The 15,831-nt window shown below is 48.2% G+C and overlaps 1 pseudogene; it reads right to left on the bottom strand.

The window, feature by feature from the left end:
• Positions 1-5,569: 5,569 nt before the first annotated feature.
• On the bottom strand, positions 5,570-6,624 carry LOC127044206 (olfactory receptor 52P1-like; annotated as a pseudogene).
• Positions 6,625-15,831: the final 9,207 nt, after the last annotated feature.

The following is a 15,831-nucleotide window of genomic DNA, read 5'->3' as shown; positions in this document are numbered from 1 at the left end:
AGCTTCCAGGGCCAGGAGCTCAAGGGCTGGGCAGGATGGTGGGTTAGGGAGTGAGAGAAGGAATGCCTATGGTTTAGGGGTTGGGACACCTTACCTCCAGTACCCCTGCTCCAATTGTTATCTGTCCATAGTGGAGCAGCTTCAGCAAAAGATGAGTGAGCCCCACATCAAATGGCCTATGGCTCAGTGGGCCAGGAGCCCTTTCCATCAAGCTAAGGGAGGCAGTTAAACCTAGTTCTCCCACATCCCAGCTAAATGCTCTGACTGGGCTGAAAGTTGCAAGTTGGGCACCATGCTCACTTCCCCCTCACTATGTCCCATGGAGGGACGCAGGTATAAAACTCATTTCCTTAAAAGGTGGCTTAGGTGTCAGCCACCAGGTTCTCATTGGTGGCTTGCAAAACAAGAGCATCCCTGGTCTGAATAAGGAGCCCAACTTGGTTTTGGGGCTCTGGCGTTCCTGTGGTTTTTCTAGGTTGTGTGATGCTCAGTGTGGCAGCATCTGTGAGGCTCCCACACCAAAAGCAGGTCTACACTACAGCCAGGATCTGGCTCTCAGATCAAGCCTCTGATGATCAATTTAACAGGTCTAGTAAAGCCCCACCAAATTGACTGTAGCTCGCTCTCCAGTCAACCTCTGTACTCTACCCCGCAGGAGAAGAGTAAGGTAGTAAGGTAAGCCGACATGAGATTTTCTCCCGTTGACTCAAATGTGATGTGCTGGCGACATTCATCAGCAAAGTCCTCAGCAGCTTAGGCTCCATTTCCCACAGAAATCGTGCTGCAGACTCACAATGGCGCCAAACTGCTGGGATGTGAAGGATGTGAAGCGATGCACCATGTAAGTCTTAAAGTAGCAGGCCTAGGGGTATGGCTACACTTGGAGATGTGCAGCGCTGGGAGTTACAGCTGTCTTCGTACAACTGTGTAGGGACAGTGCTGCACTGTGGCCACACTAACAGCTACCAGCGCTGCAATGTGGCCACATTTGCAGCATTTGCAGGGCTGTTGGGAGTGGTGCATTGTGGACAGCTAGGTCACAGTAATGTGACCTAAGGTACATCAGCTCCAGCTACATTATTAATATTTCCAGGTATTTTCTTCTTTACCTGAGTATATATTATAAAAACAGTGATCTTGGAAATATAAAATTTGTTTTTGTGATATGCTTATTACACACTATTCATTATTTATCATTAATAGAATTTTATTACATTATGAAAATGGCAACACTCTTCCAAGATCTCACTTTCGTAGCTTGTATCACTTTGAGTTAGTCTGTTATAAGACAAGGCTCCTGTGTTTCATCAAGGAGTATCAGATGTGAAACAGCATGAAGATATTTAAGAAGCCAACTCAAAAAGCTCCTCCTACACAAACATTCAGGTCTTGAGCAGTCCAGGCAAACAGAACACATTACAACAAAGATTAAACTTGTTCAGCATAATTGTAAAAATACTAGCTGCCAATTTAATTTTAAAAACAGCAAAAAAAATCCACTTCCCTTTCCATTTCTTATGAGTCTTGAAGTTTAAATCTCCTCATTGTGATAGGCATGCTTGCTTTGATCTGCTTAGCTTTGAAAGTCCAGTGGTTCTGGGCTGCTATCCTATGCTGCCTGTGGTCCCTAGGGACAGCTCTGTCTGCCACTAGGGATTTTTGATCATGGGTGGAGTAGCCCATCCACTCATCATTTTGTTCACTAATTTGGTCTAATTTCTGATAAACCAAGTTTGCTATATTGATTTCTAGTATCCCACTTTTGTTTAAAAAGCACAATCTTAATACAAGCCTTGAGTTATAGCAGGAAGCCTTTTTGTTTAAATTAAGTCCCTTTTGCGCCTTTTTGCATGACAGTTTGTTGTTAAAGGTTATTGTGGCATATTAAGAACACTTAGTTTTCACAGCTGAGCTCATAACTAGGATAAATCTGTAGGCCCGATGCCTGATTCATTGTTGAGGGCCCCAAGGCTGGCTCAGGTGAAAGAGGGAGTGCCCAGCAGTACTAGCTTTCTCAGTGTTTTCACAGTGAGGGGATTGTGGCTGGCCCACTCCAGGCTGCATCCAGTCCTAGCTGCTGCAGCCAAAGCTCTCTCCCATCAGCAGTCAAAGCCCAGCAGCTCAGCATGGCTTCTGTTCTGTAAACAGGAAGAACTGGTGTGACCAAAAGCCACACCTGGATAATTAGAGGTCTCTCAGCCTCACACTGACCCTGGGCAAAACAATGGGATAGCTAATATGGGACTCAGATAACAAAGATATAAAGGATGGTAATGTAGCTAATGCCTGTCAATGTGGGTTTATGAAAATGAATCTTAGAATCATAGTATCAGAGGGTAGCCGTGTTAGTCTGGATCTGTAAAAGCAGCAAAGAATCCTGTGGCACCTTATAGACTAACAGATGTTTTGGAGCATGAGCTTTCGTGGGTGAATACCCACTTCCTCAGATGCATGTAATGGAAATATCCAGGGGCAGGTATATATATGTGTGCTAGCAAGCAAGCTAGAGATAACGAGGTCAGTTCAATCAGGGAGGATGAGGCCCTGTTCTAGCAGTTGAGGTGTGAAAACCAGAGAGGAGAAACTGGTTCTGTAATTGGCAAGCCATTCACAGTCTTTGTTCAAACCTGAGCTGATGGTGTCAAATTTGCAGATGAACTGAAGCTCAGCAGTCTCTTTGAAGTCTGGTCCTGAAGTTTTTTGCTGCAGGATGGCCACCTTAAGGTCTGCTATAGTGTGGCCAGGGAGGTTGAAGTGTAGGAGAGCACCATCAGCTCAGGATTGAACAAAGACTGTGAATGGCTTGCCAATTACAGAACCAGTTTCTCCTCTCTTGGTTTTCACACCTCAACTGCTAGAACAGGGCCTCATCCTCCCTGATTGAACTGACCTCGTTATCTCTAGCTTGCTTGCTAGCACACATATATATACCTGCCCTTGGATATTTCCATTACATGCATCTGAGGAAGTGGGTATTCACCCACGAAAGCTCATGCTCCAAAACGTCTGTTAGTCTATAAGGTGCCACAGGATTCTTTGCTGCTTAGAATCATAGAATATCAGGGCTGGAAGGGACCTCAGAAGGTCATCTACTCCAACCCCCTGCTCAAAGCAGGACCAATTCACAACTAAATCATCCCAGCCAGGGCTTTGTCAAGATGGGCATTAAAAACCTCTAAGGATGAAGATTCCACCACCTCCCCAGGTAACGCATCCCAGTGCTTCACCACCCTCCTAGTGAAAAAGTTTTTCTTAATATCCAACCTAGACCTCCCCCAGTGTAACTTGAGACCATTACTCTTGTCAAACTAGATTTTTTTTTAAACAAGATTAACTGTTTGGTTGATAAAGGTCAATAGTGTTGATGTAATATACTTAGACCTCTGCAAGGCAGTTGACTTGGTGCTGCATGACATTTTGATAAAAAAAATTGAAACAATACAAAATCAACATGGCATACATTCAATTAATTCAAAACTGGCTAATGCATAGGTTTCAAAATCTAATGGGAAATCATGTAGGTATTTTTTCTAGTGGGGTCCAGCAAGGATCAGTTCTTAATCCTTTGCTATTTAACACTTTTATCAATGAGCTGGAAAGCAAACATAAAATCATCCCTGATAAAGTTTGCAGAAAATGCAAAAAATGGGGAAGAGGTAAATGAAGAGGCCAATGAAACAGCTCTGCAAGCCTGAGTTGGCTGACACTGTCCAGCTGCATGTGCCTGGTTGCTGGGTAGACATATCCAAAAGCTCCATTGATATGGGACCCAAGTCCCAGACAACTAGGCACCATTCACACCTGTGTCTCAGCCTGCCCTGAAGACAAACAATCCTATTCCATCCCCTAGGTAACCATGTAGCACATAGGGGAAATTGAGGCATGTATAGGATTCATAAAAAATATTACAGAAAATTCCCACTTTGTCACAAACACGAGTGAATTCAGAGTGATGAAAGTGAGGAAAGGATATCAGAGCAGGAGCAGTTAAGCTTGGGGCAGGCAGGCATGTGAGTGGGGCATCAGGCTGTCTCCCTTTGAATGCAGAACCAGGTGCCTCCTGCCGTGATGTGTTTTGCCCTTGGAGCAGGTGGGGTGGATTCATGCTGGGCCACTGCTTCATAGATTCATAGAGTTTAAGGCCAGAAGTGACCATTTCTCCGCTAGATTACAGAGCCCTTTGTTAGAGAGCTTTTTCCTTCACTCTCACTCTTCCCTGGTCCTTCTAGCACGAACAGAGAGCAACAATACCCGAAGACCAAAGGTGCAGAGAATTCGATGTTTATTGGGGTGAACTTCCAGCAAGCTTAAATTCAAGTTCCTTTTCCTTATTTTCGAATCCCAACTTACTTCCTGTTTGCTCCTAATTTAAATAGTAATATTTTCAGCTATACCTTAACCAATCATTCTACTAAAATTTACCTAACCAATCCTAACGTACTGTAACATGATTAGCTAACCAGTTATATCCCACCACCTTAATTAGTTTACACCTAGCAAAATTAATTATACGGCAGACAGAAACAATCACAGAACCAGACAGAGACCATGCAAATAAACATACAAAACAATATAGAAGTGAGGATTTTACAACTACATCTATACAGACATAAGGGTTCTCCAGCTGTGTCTATTGATAAGTGAGTTCTTGCCAGACAGGATGCTATCAAACTAAGTTTCCTTTTACATCTTCTAGGCTCTTTCCTTTCTCTGGAGGTGATAGATCGAATCACCTTCCTAACAGTCCCAGATTGCCTTGTTTTAATATGACTACTTTGGAATGTGAGGACATGACCATACATTTCCCAGTTTATGGCTGCTAAAGAACTAGGCCTCAGACTGTCACAGTAAGAGAAGGCCACTACACAGACAGTGATTTTTGATTCTTTCTTTTATACCTCTATAACTAGCTAAGTGATAAGAATACACCTACATCTTAAAGTATAGGCCTTTGCAGATAGGCCTGAATATTGATATCCTAACACCCTTTAGTACTTGGGATTTTTTCCCCAGGAAGGTCTTCACACACTGTAATCAAGCCACCTCTCAGTCTCCTGTTTGATTAGCTAAACAGACAGAGCTCTTTCAGTCTCTCACTGTATAGGCATGTCTCCAGCCCTCAAATAATTGTTGTGGCTCTTTTCTTCCCCTCTCCAATTCATCACCCTCTCTGTAAAATACAGACACCAGAACTGGATGCAGTATCCATTAGCAAAGACCCCTACAGATGTAAAAATCACATCCCTGCTCCTACTCACTTCTGCGATTTATACATCTAAAGGCCACATTAGCCCTTTGTTCCACAGCATCGCACTGGGAGCTCATGTCGAGTTGCTTGGCCACGCTGTCGTAAGTCCTTTTCAGTCACTGCTTTCCAGGATACTATCTCCCATGCTGTATCTATGGCCCTGAGGCTCTTTCTGGGTCACGGTGGGAATCAGAGGCAATGGCTTCTCTCCTGGAGTCCCAGACAGGTTCACTCTCTGCAGCACTGGGAGAACTCAGGGCTGCCCTGCCTTCCAGCCGGAATCTGGGCCCCTCCTGGCTGGTGCAAAGTATCGGGGAGCCATCAGAGGTTATTGTTTACAAATGCTGAGACAAAGCCCCCGGGAGGGGACACCATGTGCACAGGAATCTCTGCTTGGGGGAACTGGCTGGATGGCCTTCGGAGGACGGAGCCCCAGTCCGGCCTACGTTTGGAAGTACCTGTGTCCTGCAGGATCACCCTGAGCACCCACTCCCGGATCTCCCTGGTCCTCACCCCATACACAATGGGGTTCAAAATGGGTGGGAACAGGAGGTTGACGTTGGCCAGGATGATGTGGATAGGGGGAGCCACGTGGTGGCCAAAGCGATGAGTGAGGAAGGAAAAGAGGCCCAGGGTGTAGGAGATCAGGATGACACAGATGTGGGAGATGCAGGTACCAAAGGCCTTGAGCCAGGCCTCCCGGGACGAGAGGCCCAGAACGGCCCGGACAATCAGGGAATAGGAAAGACCGATAAACAGCAGGTCCCCACCTATCACTAGCAACGCCGTGCTGAGGTCGTAGGCATGATTAATGTTGGTGTCTCCACAGGCCAGCTTCACCACAGCCATTTGCTCGCAGGATGACATTGGTCCAGCAGAAGGACAGCCTTTTAATCAGAAAGGGGCAGGGGCTCATGAGCAGCGCCCTCCTGGCTACGGCCGCCATGCCCAGCTTGGCAACGAGGCGGCCGGTGAAGATGGAGCTGTAGTGCAAGGGAGCGCAGATGGCCACATAGCGATCGAGGGCCATGGCCAGCAGCACAGCCGACCCCATCATGGAGAGGGAATGAATGAAGAACATCTGGGCCAGGCAGACCCTGGCATTGATCTCCCTGGCCTGAAACCAGAAGATGCAGAGCAATTTCGGCAGAGTGCAGGTGGATGCTCCCAGGTCGATGGCTGCCAGCATGCAGAGGAAATAGCACATGGGTCGGTGCAGGGCTGGCTCTGTGGCAACGATGAGGAGAATAGCGCAGTTCCCGAACGTACATCGTGCACACGGGCGCCGAGATCCAGACGTGAGCTTCTTCCAGCCCAGGGATACCCAGCAGCAGGATTGTGGCCGGGTTCGAAGGCGTCAGGTTGGCAGCAGCCATGGTCGGCCCCTGGTTCTCCAGCTGTGTTCACTGAAGCTCATGCTGCCTGTGAATAAAGACGCAATAAAATCAAGGAGGGAAGACCGAGCCAAGGGAGAAGCCGGTTCTGTATGGACACTGCCAGGTGCTGCTCTTGGCCCCCAGTGCACTTGGCATTGCTGTCCCTGGAGGAAGCAAGAATAAAGGCAGAGGAGTCTGAGCCCAGCAGCACCAGGTCTCCTAGGTTCTATGGTCTCAGTGATGTTCATCATAGCAGGGTGATGCTGGAGGAATCCAGCAGCTAGACCTGCTCTTAGCCTCATTCCCGTGCAGGGCCCCATCCCCTGTGTCGCTCTGCATTGCTTGTGAACCGCTTTGCATGAATATCCATAACATAAACCTGTCCCTCCCCGGGCAGGGGTGCCTGGGCTGGTGCTGTCTTCGCTGGCATCAGGCTTCCTAGCTGAGACCTGCTGGGTTCAGTGCTCAGGCATGCGTGCAGTCAGGCTTACACATACCTCACCTGACCTGCCTGGGTTCTGCCCCTTGTCAGCTTCCTCTTCCCCTTCCTGGTCTGAAGCCTTTCCCCCAGCTCGTCACTAGGTGTCGAGGAGAGCTCATTCAGACCCTGTCTTTCAGAAAGACATCAAATCTTGCTTTAAATTCTCCAAGTGCGGGTGGGTCCACCACCTCCCCAGGAAGCTGCTCTAATGTCTCTGTTACCCACTAAATTGCATCTTATTTCAAGGCTGAATTTCTCTAGCTTCAATTTCCAGCCATTGGATCAGTTAAAGAGCCTCTTGAGGGGCCACGGGGGTAGGCGGCAGGGCTTTGGGATACATCTGCACCAACGAAGCAGCTCATTAGCAGCCCTCTGTGACTCAGCCATAAGAACATAAAAATGGCCCTACTGGGTCAGACCAAAGGTCCACCTATCCCGGTATCCTGTCTTCTGACAGTGGCCAATGCCAGGTGCCCCTGAGGGAGTGAACAGAACAGAGAATCATCAAGTGATCCATCCCCTGTCATTCATTCCCGGCTTCTGGCAAACAGAGGCTAGGGACACCATCCCTGACCATCCTGCTAATAGCCATTGATGGATCTATCCTCCATAAATTTATCCAGTGCTTTTTTGAACCCAGTTATGGTCTTGGCCATCACGATATCCTCTGGCAAGGAGTTCCACAGGTTGACTATGTGTTGTGGGAAGAAATACTTCCTTTCATTTGTTTTAAACCTCCTGCCTATTAATTTCATTTGGTGACGCCTAGTTTTTGTGTTATGAGAAGTAGTAAGCAACACTTCCTTATCTACTTTCTGTACACCAGTCATGATTTTATAGACCTCAATCATATCTCTCCTTAGCCGTCTCTTTTCCAAGCTGAAAAGTCTCAGTCTTATTAATCTCGCCTCATGCGCCATGGCCGCTTTCATGACAGTGCGGCCAAAGCCGGTTGCTAAGATAGAGGCTGATCCAGGAGAGCACATGTATGGCCCCATTGCTGTCGTATCTGAGCTCTGCAACATACTTATCCTCCAAACCCCTGTGAGGCAGGGCAGGGCTATTATCCCAGATGGGGAATTGAGGCACACAGAGGCTAAGGGACTGGCCCAAGATCCCACAAGAAGCCTGTGGTAGAGCAGAGAACAAGGGCCTAGGCAAGTGCCCTAACCGCTGGCACTTTCCCTCCATGAGTGCATTCTGCAGCCTCTCTCTAAGCAGGACAGGATTTAAGCATATAATTAAGCCCCCACTGACTTCAGTGCAATTCGGGTATGTGTATCAAGTTAAACATACTTAAGTGTTCTCCCAAATAGGGACGCTTTCCTGGACAGGGCTTTGGACTGAGCAGACAGGACCATTACTCTCTCCTCCTTCAAACCACTCCTCAAGCAACCATGATGACTGCGAGCAACTCACCAACTAGGTAAGGCTAAATATGGAGCACCTGAGGATACCTGATGTACATTTAGAGTTTAGTTCCATCCGTATGGAATCCCTTTGAGAGTAGCCAAGGGAGTCCTAGCTCCTTTGAAGTCAGGAGTCCTGTCATTGACTCACTGACTTCAAAGGGGTTGGGACTCCAACTTATACACACGGGAGGACCTGTTTGCAGGATGGGCCCCTAATTTTGCCTTGGGATGGGTTCTTCGCAGTGCCATGCTGCTCAGGCTTCGTGTTTGGAAAAGCTAGTCCCCCACACCGTGAAAAGACAGATTCAGAGCCTCTGTGACCATAGCCATTTCATGCCTCACACTGAACTTCTTGGAGCACTTGCAGGAGAAGCATGTATTAATGTATTGTTAAAGGGAGTGCTTCTCCCAAAGGGCACAGAGCATCATCTCAAACTGGACATCGCTGGACCAGGAAAAGGAAGCGTAAAGCAAATAAAAGAGCAGAGGAGAAGGTGTTGTGGGGTTGTTTTTTCTTCTTAGAAATTGTGCATAATAAATGTTTTCAGGAAACCTGCAAGACAAAGAAACTGCTTGGAGTTTCTTTTGCCTGTGTATAATATGTAGATCCCATCAGCTAGTTCTTTCAGCCGACAAACCTCAGGTTGTACTGTGTGTAAATGGAAGGTTCAAGGGATTAGTCAAGCCAAATAAGTATCATTTGGAATATAGGCACTCACTTTTTGGTTCCCAGTGTGTGGTCGAGCCCTGCACCACCCCTTCCCCCAAGCCTCTGCCTTGCCTCTTTCCCATTCCTCCCCCTCTCCCACCTCTTCCTACCCCTGCTCCTCCCCACACCTCCTGCATGCCGCGGAACAGCTGATTGTGGTGGGTGGGAAGTGTTGGGAGGGAGGGGGAGGTGCTGATCAGGGTGGCTGCCGATGGGTGCTTAGCACTCACCATTTTTTTCCTGTGGGTGCTCCAGCCCCAGAGCACCCACAGAATCAGTGCATGTGATTTGGAAATGGAAATCCAGCCTAAGTGAATCCAAAAGAAAGGGGAAAAAGTTAAAACAGGCCAGCATCTGTGCATTGCTTCCTCTTCAAAGGCTATGAACAGGGGCAAATGCCAGCAGTTACAAGTTACCAAATGGCCCTTTGTGAGCAAGCACATTTATTTTTAAGATGAAAGTGTCACAGAGAAAACACTAAAAACCCAGGCATGATAATAAAGGAAGGGCAGTTCAGTGGTTTGAGCATTGGCCTGTTAAAGCAGGGTTGTGAGCTCAATCCTTGAGGGGGCCACTTAGTGTTTTGTGGCAAAAATCAGTAATTGGTCTTGCTAGTGAAGGCAGGGGGCTGGATTCAATGACCTTTCAAGGTCCCTTCCAGTTCTATGAGACAGGTCTATATACATACCCCGTGCCTTCGATCACACTTCAAAGCCCACAAAGGGGTTAACAGTCTTCCCTCAGAACTCACACCCCATGAATAGCTCAGGGTATGGCTACACTTACATTTGTGCTGCACTAGGAGTTACAGCTGTGTTGGTACAGCTGTATAGGGCCAGCGCTGCAGTGTGGCCACATCTGCAGCATTTGCAGTGCTGTTGGGAGTGATGCATTGTGGGCAGCTATCCCACAGAGCACCTCGTCGCATTTTGGCACTGTGGCTTGTGGGAACGGGACGGAAGTGTGTGGGTCTTTCCGCGTCCTGTTCCAACACCCCATGGTGCTTTGCTACATATTCCAAGCAGTTTGGCGCCATTGTGAGTCTGCAGCGCGATTTCTGTTACAAATGGAGCCCGAGCTGTTGAGGACCTTGCTGATGAATGTTGCCAGCACATCACGCATGGCAGTGGAGCTATTCCTTCAGCTCCAAAGTGACAGTGAGGAGTCAGATGATGATATTGATTTGCCTGACGTGCAAGACACTAAATTGCTTGTGGCAGTAACAGACGTGCTCAGCACCGTGGAATGCCGCTTTTGGGCTCGGGAAACGAGCACTGAGTGGTGGGATCACATCATCCTGCAAGCCTGGGATGACGAGCAGTGGCTGCAGAACTTTAGGATGAGAAAAGGCACTTTCATGGGACTGTGTGCTAAGCTCGCCCCCGCCCTGTGGCGCAAGGACACGAGATTGAGAGCTGCCCTGCCAGTGGAGAAGCGGGTGGCTATTGCAGTCTGGAAGCTGGCAACTCCAGACAGCTACCGATCGGTCGAGAACCAGTTTGGAGTGGGAAAGTCGACCGTTGGAATAGTGTTGATGCAAGTTTGCACGGCCATTAATCGCACCCTGCTAAGAAGAACCGTGACTCTGGGGAACGTGCAGGACATTCTGGATGATTTCGCACAAATGGGTTTCCCTAACTGTGGAGGGGCGATTGATGGGATGCATATTCCTATTCTGGCACCACCCCACCTGGCATCCAAGTACATTAATCACAAGGGGTATTTCTCTGTGGTTCTCCAAGCGCTTGTGGATCACCGTGGGCGCTTCACTGACATTTACTCAGGATGGCCTGGAAAGGTGCATGATGCACGCATCTTTCGGAACAGTGCCCTGTTCAGGAAGCTGAGGGCCGGGACTTTTTTCCCAGACCGCAAGATCACAGTAGAGGATGTCGAAATGCCCATTGTGATCCTTGGAGACCCCGCTTACCCCTTAATGCCTTGGCTCATGAAACCGTATACAGGGAAGCTTGACAGGAGCAAGGACCGGTTCAACTACAGGCTGAGACGGTGCCGAATGACTGTGGAGTGTGCTTTCGGCCTTTTAAAGGCGCGCTGGAGGTGTCTCTATGGGAAGCTAGATTTGGGGGAAAGCAGCATCTCCGCTGTTATATCCGCGTGCTGTACCCTCCATAATATTTGTGAAGGGAAGGGTGAAAGATTCAGTGAGGAATGGACCTCCGAGGTTCAACACCTAGAGGCTGAATTTGCACATAAGCAAAGGGCTTCAAGGATTAGGGATGCCTTAAGGGAGAAATTTGAGGCTGAAAGCCAACAGTAATGTTTGGTGCCTTTGCTGTGCCCGTTTTTCCCTTGGGGTACAGTATTTCTCCATTTCTGCAATAATAAAAAATGTTTTCTAAGCCAAGAAATCATTTATTCAAAATACAGTACATAAAAGGGCAGGGGGGTAGGGTGGTGGACTGTACATTCAGAGGTATGAATATGTCCTGCTTGGATTTCTGTTCAATGCCTGCTGCACTTCAGGATTAATATGCTGCATCGTGATGGGGGTTGAGTGCATAGGGTAAGGGTTGTAGTTATCAGGGCTGGTAGGTGAACGTACAGGTGTTGGGGGCAGCTGGTGGTGGTAAGAACCAGGCTGCTGGAGAAAGGTGTTTTGTGCAAACACTGGGGAACAAGGGAGAGAGCTTTGGGAGGCGTGGGGGTTACCACGGTACTGATCTGCTTGCATGGCTACAAGAGACTGAATACAGTCGGTTTGGCGAGCCAGGAGGCTTATCAGCTGCTTTGTGCTTTTCTTGGTAGCCAATTCCTTTCTCCTGCTCTGTGTTTGTCTCCACTCATGCATTTTCTCTCTCCAGTCCTGCAGTCTCTTACTGTCTCTGGCGTACTGATTCATAACTGCTTTGATCAAATCTTCTTTTGATTTTCTAGGATTTTTCCTCAAGTTCTGTAACCTTCGCGCAGGCGGTAATAGGGCTGAATTATTCAAGGACACTTAAAAAAACATAAATAGAAACATTTAATACAGAGGCTACATTGTTTATTATCACAGTGAAGGAGTTTGTAGACTTTTTGCAGCATCATTCCCACATACCTAACATAGCACAGAGAGGCCACGGCAGCGAAGGCATAGGCATGGCGAGCAATGAGCAATGAGTGTTTCTGCCGCGAATTCACCTGGGAAGGGGAACTGCCTGAGGGCTGGGGTTTCTGTGCATTGGGGAAAGCAGAGGGCAGACAGTTGGGGACCTGCAGTGGGAAAAGCAGAGGGCAGACAGTTGGGGACCAGCAGTGGGGAAAGCAGAGGGCAGACAGTTGGGGACCTGCAGTGGGGAAAGCAGAGGGCAGACAGTTGGGGACCTGCAGTGGGAAAAGCAGAGGGCAGACAGTTGGGGACCAGCAGTGGGGAAAGCAGAGGGCGGACAGTTGGGGACCTGCAGTGGGGAAAGCAGAGGGCAGATAGCTGGGGACCTGCACTGAACAATCATCACTACATTTTCAACAGGATTTTCTACTGCCAGATATATCACTGCTCTGTGTTACCTGGGAAGAGCGGGAGGGTCTTCTACAGCAATGTGGATTCCGCCCTGGCCCCTATGCAGCTTGCCTGTGTGCAGCAATGGTCCCTCCACCCCTTGCAGCACAGTGGGGTGGACGAGTTAGCCTGACCGGGACAAGGACCACGGTGGCTCTCCCTATAAACTTGCTCAAGCACATTGCCCATGCTCTGGCTGCAACTTTTGAAGAGATTACCGAGGCCGATTACAGAGACGTGATAGACCAAATCAATGGGCTATTCCACATTTAGGCATGCATGCAGGCAGCCATAACCCCCACCCTCCTCTCACAAAACATTTCCATCTTAAAAATAAAATCTGCTTACCGGTAACACGCTCCTCTGCTTCCTTTTCACCAATAAGTTCCAGCTGCTGCCACTGGCTAGCCTCCTCCTGGCTTGAGAAGAGCTCCTGGCGGCATGCCTCCTGGGACTCCGGGGTGTCTCCCCCCACCCCAGTAGCCTCACTCTCGGCTTCCTCTACACCCTCCCCCACTTCTCCCTGCTCTGAACTCTCCAACATGCTCCTCAGATTGGCAATGGGGTCACACTCAAGTATGGCATCCAGCTCCTTGTAAAAACGGCAGGTCATGGGGGCAGCTCCTGAGCTGCGGTTTCCCTCACAGGCTTTGCAATAGGCACTGCGCAGCTCCTTTACTTTTACCCTGCACTGCAACGCGTCCCGTTCATGGCCCCTTAGCAGCAAGGACTTTGATATCTGCCCATAGGTATCATAATTTCTACGGCTGGAGCGCAGCTGTGACTGCACAGCTTCCTCACCCCAAACACTGATGAGGTCCTGCAGCTTGGAAGTGTTCCATGCTGGGGCTCGTTTGGCGCGTGGAGGCATGGTCACTGATTGATTGATAGATTGATTGCACTCCACACCTGGCTGAGCAAACAGGAAGGGGATTTTTAAAATTCCTGGGGCATTTAAAGGGCAGGTCACCTGAGCCCAGGGCAGTGGAGTGCCAAACGATGAGCAGAGTGGCTGAAAAGGTATGCTGAGATACCTCCTAATACCCTGGAGGCCAATAAAAGCGCTTTTGCTGACCACACTTGATGACCAGCGCTGCATCACCAGTGCTGGAATTGCTACACCCCAGGCAGACCAGGTGTACAGCCAGCGCTGCAGCCAGGGAGTTGCAGCGCTGGCCGTGCTTTGCAAGTGTGGACACAGAGTGAGCTGCAGCGCTGTAACCCCATCACCAGTGTAGTATACAGCTTGAGCCTCAGGGATCAGGCAATGAGCACACAATGGAGCCCTCCTCAGGGCACAGCTTCAAAACGCTGGGTTTTCGCATAACTGGGAAAGGGAAATTTGCATTCACCTCCTGGTAGAAATCCCCAGAAAACCACTCAGCCTTGTTTGCCCCCCAAAACCCATTCTTATCTGGGCCATTGTTTAATTCACTCCTTTGAAGTCATTGCGCTTTCCAGGGCCCACATACCATCTCCTCCCTAGAGATGTTACATGCAATCGCACTCCACAGTCACACAGAAACTTTGCCTCCAATATGAAGGACTCCAAAGCTACCTAAATGGTTTATTCCAAGAATATTGCAGGAAATTGCCATCTCTGTCACTGGGGCGGGGGGCTAGCCAGTGAAGGGCCGAGGAAGTGGAAAAAATCAAATGCACAACTCCACAATGGAGAATAACTGGCTAGGCCGTCGTACTGCAGAAAAGGGCCAGGAGGCTATAATGGATCACAAATTAAATATGGGTTAATAATGTGGTGCAGTTGCAAAAAAGGCTAGTATCACTCTGCGGGGTATTAACAGGAGTGTCGTACGGAAGCCACAAGAGGTTATTGTTCCACCCTATTCAGCACTGATGAGTCCTCAGCCAGATTATTGAATCCATTTTTGGGAGCCACACTTTAAGAAAGATTTGGACAAATTGGACAGATTTCAGAGGAGAGGAACAAAAAATGATAAAAGTTTTTAAAAACCTGACCTGTGAAGACAGATAAAAAAAGCTGAGCATATATAGTCTTGAGAAAAGAAATCTGAGCTAGGACCAGGTTATGGCATTCAAGTATGTGAAGGGCTGTTATAAAGAGGACTTTGATCAATTGTCCTCCATGTCCACGGAAGGTGGGACAAATAGTAATGGGCTTAATCTGCAGCAAGGGAGATTTAGCTTTGATATTAGAAAAACCTGGAAACTCTAAGGGCAGTTAAGGTCAGCAATAGGCTTCAAAGGGAGGTTGTAGAATCCCCGTCACTGGAGGTTTTTAAGAGCAGGTTGGACAAACACCTGTCAAGGATGATCTAGGTTTTCTTGGACTCAGCGCAGGGGGCTGAACTAGAAGACCTCTTGAGGTCCTTTCCATCCCTTTGTTTCTATGATTCTGTGATTCTATGTGGACACCTAGAATCCTGTTCAGCTAAACATTTACATAGCTGGTAGAGGCGTTTTACTGCTGATCTGAGCTAGGAATAAACGAACTTCAAGGGATTCAAGGCTCTGTGAACAGCTTGATTATTTGGGCAAATCTAATTTTGCAATTTTGTTTCCAGAAAATTTAAACTCACCATTTTCTGATTCAATTTGAGAAAGTAAGAAGTAAGTAATTCGAGCTTACGGCAACCAGGCCTCTTTTACCGGATTTTAGATGCCTAACGTTAGGAATCCAGATTTGGGATTCTTTCCTTTTTCATCAGAATTGCTCTCTGCTCCTTTCGCACAACCTCTCCATATTTGTTTCTCCACGACCCAGCCCTCGGTGCTCCATTGCCCACACTCGGTCTCTGTTGAATTGTTTCTCATCTCTGCACTCACAACAGCGTCTCCTATGCAGAAAGAGTCCTAACGACATTCTCTTTCAAGTTTAACCTGCAGACCAACAAGCCCATGGTAACAAAATCACATGCGGCAGATAACAGACACAATTGCATGTACACACTTGGGGACCTGAGACTAGAAGAGGGCACCCTTTGGCTCCAAATCACAGGCCTCTAGTACATGAGGTGAAGAAATAACAGCATCCCCTGCAAGCCATGAAAACATTAGGTCCAGTAGCCTCTCTGTGGGCCCAGCTGGAGGAAGGCAATGTCACCTGCTCGCTTTAAGCTTG

The sequence above is a fragment of the Gopherus flavomarginatus genome, chromosome 1, assembly GCF_025201925.1.
Source record: "Gopherus flavomarginatus isolate rGopFla2 chromosome 1, rGopFla2.mat.asm, whole genome shotgun sequence".
NCBI classification, from domain to species: domain Eukaryota; kingdom Metazoa; phylum Chordata; order Testudines; family Testudinidae; genus Gopherus; species Gopherus flavomarginatus.
Note: the sequence above shows the minus strand (reverse complement) of the source record. Positions and strands in the feature narration are given on the sequence as shown.